This window comes from Lolium perenne, chromosome 7 (genome assembly GCF_019359855.2).
Source record: "Lolium perenne isolate Kyuss_39 chromosome 7, Kyuss_2.0, whole genome shotgun sequence".
In the NCBI taxonomy this organism is placed as follows: Eukaryota; Viridiplantae; Streptophyta; class Magnoliopsida; order Poales; family Poaceae; genus Lolium; species Lolium perenne.
In genome coordinates, this window is record NC_067250.2 from 143087530 (window position 1) to 143097076 (window position 9547).

Here is a 9547-nt window from a genome sequence, read left to right on the forward strand (position 1 = left end):
TATGCATGCATGCATGCATGTATGGGACAAGCGAGAGCTCAAGGCTCCCAAGCGACGTATCGATCAACTCAAAAGTGACGTGGGGTAACCACATCAATATCCATACGTGATGGATTTGGGTTTGGGCAAAGACGCGCAATGGTGGTTTTAACGGTGTACAAGCACAACACACAGGGGACAAAACAAGGTTTTACCCAACTTTAGGCCCCGATGGAGAAACCCTACGTGTTGCTTGTCTGCTTGTATTATGATGACGATTACAGGGAGTTGCCGAGGAGGCGAAAGTGATGTTGATCCAGCTTATCTAGGGTTAGGCGTGTCTCTCTCTTGTCTTGGCCTTTGCCTGGCAGCCCTTCCTGGCTTTTATAAACTAAGCTAGGTCTCAGGTTACCGAGTCCAGGTAGGTTACAATGACTAGAACTTTCCTTTCCGAGCTTAGTCCTATTATACACGTTGAGTTCACGGGCCTTCAGATGCCTTGCGTGGCGCAACTCTTAATTTGATGATGGGACCCTCATGGGCCTTTGCTTGAGCAATACCATGCATACCAATAGGAGAGACCCATTTAAGCGTACCCATATTAAAAAGGCACCTTGCAGTGTTGAGGAGAGGCCCTATCTCAGATAATTATCGCTGAACAAAAAAGAACCTTCTGAAAATTGAACTCTACTTATAGAGCCAGAAGAACTTCATTGGGTTCAAAGAGGGAGAACCAACTGGCTGCAACATGGTGATAGCAACACAAAGTTTTTCATAACTTTGTTAGCACCATGAAGAAGAAAAATACGATCCAGTTCCTTGTTGATGATTCTGGACATTAATGGGAGGATCTACAAAGTGATGAGCAATCTTATGAAATTTTATTTTCAAGGGGTTTTCACTTATGGAGTTTAGGAACCATAGGAGGGGGTTCTTAATATTGAACCAACGAGACAAACCAAAGAGATGACTCGTAGCCTTTATCGTGCTTTTACCCAGGAAGAAGTGAATACAACTTTGTTTCAAATAGATGATCTCAAAGTGCCAGGACCGGATGGTCTTCATGCGGTATTGTAGAAACTATATTGGTCACTTCTTGGTGAAGATCTAACGAGGTAGGTTTTGCAAGCTATCAATTCCGGGGTGATCCCAGAAGGTTGGAACGATGCATGTGTGGTACTCTCATACCAAAGGTGGAAAATGCAAAAAATAACACACAATTTCGCGAGGTTGGAACGATGCATGTGTGGTACTCTCATACCAAAGGTGGAAAATGCAAAAAATATCACGCGCAATCAGTTTATGCAATGTGTGTATAAAGTTATATAAAAATTGTTGGCCACTAGACTGAAGCTCATTTTGCCTAAAATTATTGTCCCACAACAGAGTGCATTTGTTCCCGAGCGCCTCATCATGGATAACATACTTATAGCCTATTAGTGTGTATGCACAATAAAGAAGAACCAATGAAAGAAGGGTATTTGTGAGGTAAAGATGGATATGCATAAGGCATATGACCGTGTCGAGTGATATGTTTTTTTTTGGAGAAAATGATGCTCAAGTTGGGCTTTGACCAACATGGCATGTGTTTCTTCAGTAAGATGCAAGATTCGGTTCAACTATAATGAAACTGAATGTTCACACCCTTGAGAGGGATCCGCCAAGGTGATCCTCTATCACCTTATTTGTTTCTCTTATGTGCAGAGGCCTTGTCATGTATGCTTAATCAAGCAGAGAACACACGGTCACTAGTGGGTGTAAAAGTGTGTAGTGAGGCACCCATGCTTTCTCACCTTTTGTTCACGGATGACTCACTTATTTTGATGAAGGATAATGAGGCGAATGCAAAACAACTGAAGTAATTTATTAGTGATTGGAAGGAGAAAATTATATCCATGGGAGGAAAGGAAATGCTTATTAAGGGGGTTGCTCAAGCCATACCAGTACTTGCGATGACAATATTCAATATTCGAGCCGTTCACTAACGTTTCACTGGCATCTTCCGACCAGGCCCAACACGGTCTTCTGCATGCGCGCTCTCTGCTACTAAGTCAGTGGAAGAGTCAAAGGGTCACCACTACTGAGGATCTCCCCCTATCTTAGAAGGGTCGTTTGAGGGTTTGTCACGGTTCATTGTTGTGCTTACACACTAGACTACCCTTCTCCGAAAGCTCTGCAGGACCACCTATCACTAGTCTTCGGCTTTGTAAGGTTATAACTAGTGCCAGTTTGCAATTATGGTAGGGTGATGACGATGACAACGAAAAAATGCATTGACTATCATGGTGGAAGGTGTGTATTCAGAAAGAAAGAGGAGGAATTTGTGTTTCATGATTTGCATGCATTTAACGCTGCATTGTTAGCAAAACAATGTTGGAGATTGATGGATGAGCCGAATTCTTTGTGTGCAAGAGTGCTTTGTGCTAAATATTATCCAGATGGTAATCTTCTGAATGCAAAGCTTAAAAGTGGGAGATCTTTCACTTGTCAAAGTGTTATCTATGGAATTCAAACTTTTAATCATGGCTGCATTTCTCGATGAAGGAGATCAGATAAATATCTCGGAGGATCCATGGATCCCGACGAGTCAAACAAGAAAACTATACACACGAAAGGATATATTCTACTTAATAAGATTTCAGATCTAATTACTCTAGCCCCATGATCATGGGATGAGGAGTTAGTACGATATTTTTTTTGGATGGTTGATGTTGATAGAATCTTAGAGATTCCAAGCATGCCGTGAGGTATGCAAGACTTTGTTGATAAAATTTGGAATATTTTCAGTTAGATCAGCGTATCATGCTGAATGGGACTACCATTTGGGAAGTCACAATCTCAATCGATGAATGGTTAGACAGACTAGATGGGATTAAGTTTAAATAGTTTAGTTAAACCACAACACTTCTTTACGTGCAACCTACCAATCACATGGCCTTTCGATTCTCTCACCAAGCCCAAATAGAGTTGTTAGCAACCAATCATAGTGGAAAAACCATGCGGTAGGGGTAAAACCCATGCGAGCAACCAATATTGCCACTTATTTCATGGCGAAGTGGCGAGACAAATATCAACGTGTTAAAAGAGAAGAATCTGACAATAATAACACAAATCAGTGTCAAACTACAGGTTAGTGGGGTCGCTATGCTATGAGCCTAACCATTGATGTATTTTAAATATGGTCGTCACACATATAAAAAAAGCAACAACAACAAAATAAGGACATCACCATTTTTCAGATACAATCGACAACATCTTTCTTCTTGACACTGATTCTATAGAGACTCATGACATCCGGAGATATTTCGCAGTCACCGCTTTTCTTAGCCCTTGGGCCCGCCCCTGAATAAAGTACCAACTACATAGTTTAATTTTTCTCATCAGCGGTACGAGGGGCGTAGGCCGTCCAACGACCTACCGGTGGCGGGTTTTTTCCGTCACCGGTAGGCGGTACCGGTGGAGGATCTTCGGTTTTACGTGTGTTAGTGTGGCCATAGGCTTTTTCCAGTAGTAAAATACTCTCTAATGTACATGGTAGGTTGATATTATCTCAAAAGTATTGTAAGTGGCTTATTTAAGTGGAGATATTGCCATACATTTTTTTAAGAACACACGTATATAAGTCCGAGAGTGAAAATATTATGAGAATTAGACGCTCTCTATTAAACTCATTAAAAGCTCAACTTAACAGCTTTAGCTACGTACCAGTATATAAACAAGATTCTGATTTTTTTATGTGCCAGCTTACAAAATTTAGGGGAATTATTAGAATTTGCTAGTAGACCTTAGCTCCTTACCCAATACAAATTATAAAATTCCTACATGGTTCGTTCATGGATGGCAAGGAGTCGTCTGAAGTTTCGACCTACATTGCTAATTGGAGAGAGTTGGTTTGATTTATAAGATAAACTCTTTCACTACCACTAAGTGAGTGAGAAGAGAAGAAACTCACGCGTGCTCCTCCTCGGCCGCTCGCCTCGCCACACCTCGACACGACAGGCGCGCCGCGATGCATTAATATTTTGTGACTCATTAGTTGACACACTATTAACCAATTCATATAACTCTACCTGTGAACCCTAGTTACCACGCAACACATGCGACTTCCTACTTCTAGAACCTTGCGCCGTCATCCATGTCTTCCCCATCCATTTTCTGACATACACCGAATGACGGGATAGTAGGCCTCCAGAACCATGCCTCTCATAGAATTGTGCGGGTGAGGGGCAATCAGGTTGTTGGGGAGCGCTCCGACGCAATTAGTGGGAACATCACTTTGGAGAGGACCCCTTCCCTAACGGCAACTTTTTCTCAAATGTTGACAACCTCTTTAGCGACAACGACATGGGTGGCAACATCAACGTCAATGTTGCTACTCCGGCGGCATCGTAGGTGCTTGTCTATTCTCTTTGATATCTTGCCACACTTTCTTATGACAATCAGAGTAGATGAGATCATTTTATAATGTTAAATGCAGTGTGTTTGTCTACTTTGTTAGTTTGCGTGATTAGTTTAATTATTATTCATCTGATCATGCTATATTAGCTACTTATTCCAATTAAATCATATGGTAATTTACTTATATAATTAACCTTATTTAGGTTGGCTAGTTTAAGTTATGAGTCGTTCGGAAATCATCAAGGGATCAAGAAGGATCTTAAAGTCTTTCTTCACTATTGGTCTGTGTAATCATAAGTTTGTAATAATGGATCCGCAGTGTTTCTGATGTACTACTCTTAGGGATGTAATATGATGTGACTTGAGCCACCTATTGATGTCCCAATCCACGAATTGACTAAGAGGATGGTGAGGGAGTTGGGGAAAAAGGGGAATAAACACAAAAACACAAACAAAAAATACACACACTCGGATACAAATGGAGTTTTTACCTCTGTAGTTCGATTAACTATGCCAATAGAATCACCCAAGAAAGACCTAGAGGTAGAGACTTGTGGGAGAGATGGGTGATGAATCAAATACAAGATTATGTGAGAGAGAGTGGAGATCCACTAGAATCACACACAATATGTATCAAATCCAACAAAGGTGGCCTTGATTACATAGGAGTTGAGATCCCAGAGGTAGTAGAGCAAAGCTCATGAGGGAAATCCCAAATCTATGTCTAACCCTAGTTCATGTGGGCACGGGGGCACATATAGGCCAAATTAGAGCAAGGGTACTTTAGGTATTATAGAGATACTATTCATAACCATTGATAGGGAGATGGACGGTAAAGATGGAAAACGGTCGGGTTGGGGGCCAGTAGTACCGGCGTCACAACTGGTGTTGGTACCGGTTATTCACACGCGCAGGGGCAGGGGATCCCGTGGGCTCGACCCCTTGGCCGGTACCAGGTCCGGTGGTACCGGCCGGCCTGGAGCGGTAGTACCGGCCCTCCCTAGCCAGTAGTATCGGCTGATGCCGACGCGGGCATGCGACGTGGTGCGCGGAGGGAGCTCCCGCCCTGGCCGGTAGCTCCGGTCCTCCATTGGCGGTAGTACCAACCCCTCCTGGCCGGTAGTACCGGCCGGTGGTACCGGACTTGGTGCCGGCTCCCAAACACCTTGATGCTTCCTTGTCGCTTCTCCTCCGAACTCGTACCTAAGCACATGAAGAACATTAAAATGAAGTAGAAATCCATCCAAGGGAGTGTCAAGATCGAGTGTAGCAGGATTGAATTCACCTTATCGTGTAGTGCTTTTACTCTGGCTAGTGTCATCGGTCCACTTGGGGAACTACTTGGCCTTGGTGTCGTGTCGACCTTCGAAGGGGCTACATCATAATATTTACGAAGCGGTGTTCCCTTTTGTGTTATATCAATATGAGTTGATTCATTTTGAAACTATTTTATTAGATGACAGAGAGAAAGTTTTACCACCTATGAGCGGCACATGTATTTCACTAGTAAAAAAGAACTTGCTGAAAAGCAATCAAATGCGTGTAATTGCGACGCTTCTGGAGTACAAAATAGAGCAAACAGCTTTGATATTATCCATTGAAGTTCGTCCGTTGAGTCAAGCTGCTTCCTTCTCTCCTTGCAGTTGTGCCTATAGCCTATTCCTAACCTTGTTAATCCTTAGAGAAAAAAACGATCTTTTATGCTAAACAGTTGTTTAACTTACACTTTAGAAGTTTCTATAGTTATACATACCTAGTGATACTCTAGAACCTCCACTAATATAGTTTCATCCTACACGTTAGAAATGTACATCTTAATATTTAAGGATATTCAAATATATACATGAACACTCCTACATGCACATACAAATACATACATGTACACTATATAGTTATGCAACAGTGTAATTTATTTCGATGACAACTTTAATTAGGTACATCACGGGACAAGCAAAATTTCAAAGTGATATACATTTTAGTATCCTTAAAATATTATCACTATTGTTCCAAATCATTTTTATGATGTTAATTTTACCATCTAAGTAATATAATTTTTAAATCACTAAAATTGTAAAATAATAGAAATTTAATTTAAAAGTATTAAAGTTTGGTATAAACTATATTTATTGAGATTTTCTTAAATCTTTCCTATAAAACACTCTTTTATTTCTCATTTCTCCATGCACGCAACTATGAGAATGCATGCTAAATTGACTAGTAAAGCCTCATGAAGTGGTAAAGGTAGGATATCGAGTGCTGTTGATGGTTCGAAGCCGTAGACGACCATGAATGGGCTCCGCAACGTTGTGGCGTGCTTTGCCTGGTTGTATGCGAACTCCGCACGAGGAAGCCATTCTTCCCCCAAGTCTTCAAGTTATTCTTGACTAGTGCTCGGAGTAGCGTTGAGAGGCTATGGTTGACAACCTCAGTTTGTCCATCCGTTTTTGGGTGTGATGAAGATGAGAATAATAGCTTGATGCCGAACTAGGCTATGCGAGATTTAAAAAGGTAGCTCATGTACTTGACGTCCCGATCTGAGAGGATGCTTGCGGGTATTTCATGTAGACGAACAATTTCCCTAAAAAACAAAGTAACAACATGTGAAGCATCGTCGGTCTTGTTGCATGGTATAAAGTGAGCCATCTTAGAGAAACGATCAACGACAACAAAGATGGAGTCATGACCACATCTAGTGCGTGGTAGTCCTAACACAAAATCCATGCTAATGTCGTACCATGGTGCACATGGAATTGGTAATGGAGTGTAAAGGCCTTAAGGGTTTTTAGTTTTTTCGATAAAGGGAATATATTAATATCAAAACGATACTAAGGGTTTTTAGTTGACTTAGCTTGAAGGCAAGTGTTTCACCGGTTGCATAGTCATTCCACGTCTCACTTCATCTTGGGCCAATAGTAATGGGTGGAGAGGATGACGAGAGTCTTGTCACGGCCAAAGTGTCCCATGAGTCCACCATAGTGTGACTCTTGCAAAATCAATTTTCAAAGAGAAGACTCGGGTATGCAAGTTTTGTTAGCCTTGAACAAGAAACCATCATGCAAATAGAAGTCATCAAATCCCTTTTCAATGGAACACTTTGCAAAAATGGGGCCAAAGAATGTGTCGGAAGGGTAAATCTCCTTAATCTCATCAAGACCCAACACCTGAAAATCCGAACGAGTAAGCAAAAGGTTGTTCTTGCGGGAAAGAGCATCCGCAACTACATTGTTCTTTCCCTTCTTGTATTGATTACATAGGGGAAATACTCAATGAATTCAACCCATTTAGTGTGTCTTTTGTTCAAATTGGCTTGGCTTTTCAAATACTTCAAAGATTCATGGTCGGAATGAATAACAAACTCTTTTGGCCATATGTAATGTTGCCAAACTTCAAGCACACGAATTAGTGCATAAAGTACCTTGTCATATATAGTATAAGTTAGACGAGCACCGTCTAACTGTTCGCTATGATATGCCACGGGTTTACCATCTTGCGTAAGCACACCATCAATTCCAGGACCACTTACATCACATTCAATATCAAAGGTTTTTGCAAAATTTGGCAAAACAAGGAGTGGTGCCTCGGTAAGTCTCTTCTTCAATTCATCAAAAGCATTTTGTTGTGCTTTGCCCCAAATGAAAGGAACATTCTTCTTTGTGAGTTCATTCAAGGGGCAAGCGATGATGTTAAAATCTTTCACAAAGCAGCGATAAAAACCCGCAAGACCATGGAAACTTTGGACTTCGTCAACGGTGGTTGGAGTAGGCCAATTATGAATGTCCTCAACCTTCGAAGAATCAAATTATGTGCCATTCGAGGAAACAACAAATCCAAGAAAAACCAACTTGTTTTGGGCAAAGGTGTATTTAGAAAGATTGGCATAGAGCTTCTCATTGCAGAGGATGCATAAGACTTCTCTCACATGTTGAATATGGTCCTCGAGATTTTTGCTATAGATGACAATATCATAAAAATATACAACGATATGCTTTCCAATAAGCGGTCGCAACACGTGGTTCATAAGACACATGAAGGTTGAAGGAGCATTTGATAGACCGAACAACATGACAAGCCATTCATAGAGACCAAGCTTGGTCTTGAATGCCGTCTTCCATTCGTCACCAACAGCCATGTGAATTTGGTGATAGACACTATGCAAATCAACTTTCGAAAATATAGTGGCACCACAAAATTCATCAAGCTTATTATCCAAACAAGGAATAGGATGTCGATAACGGACGGTAGTGGCATTGATGGGTCCACAATTCATACACGTCCGTTGTGTCTCATCCAGTTTTGGCACAAGAATAACCAAGACCGCACATGGGCTAAGGCTTTCGTGAACATACCCTTTTGCGAGAACATCATGAATTTGATGTTGTATCTCCTTCGTGTCTTCGGGGTTGGTGCAGTATGCGGAACGGTTCGGTAGTGGGGCACCGAGTATGAGATCGATGCGGTGCTCAATGCCTCGAAGTGGTGGTAGTCCGGGAGGAAGCTCGCCGGGGAAGACATGTGTAACTCCTTCAAAAGAGACATCAAAGACAAAAGAATTTTTGTTAATTCATTAGTCTCCGAAGGTGGTCCCTTGCATATGAACACATAGTGCAATATGGTGGATGGGTTCTCTTGCACTTCCCTCAACTCACTTTTGGTGGCTATGAGAACACTCTTCATTTTCTCACTCGTATTTGGCTTGTGGCGGTCACTCTCATTTAGGTGGAACACTCTCTCACCTCTCAACTCACCATGAACCTTTTGTTGTTGTGCCCTCGCTAAAGCCTTCACATTCTCCGCGATTATTTGGCTAGGAGTCATTGGGCGAAGCTCAAACTTCTTGTCACGGACCTTGAAGGTGTAGACATTGATGTGACCATCGTGCATAGCGTTCTTGTCATATTTCCATGGTCGGCCAAGAAACATGTGACAAACCATCATAGTAACCACATCACTCTCTATGGTGTCTTCATAAGGACCTATTTTGAAGGTGACGGTGACGGTGTGTTTGATCTTCACATTGTCTTCATCACTCAATCATTGGACATGGTATGGATGCGGATGCTTGCGGAGCATGAGGTTGAGCTTCTCCCATAACTCGGTGCTTGTTAGGTTGTGGCAACTTCCTCCATCAATGATGACTATGATAGATTTTCCTCCAATGTCAGCACGGGTG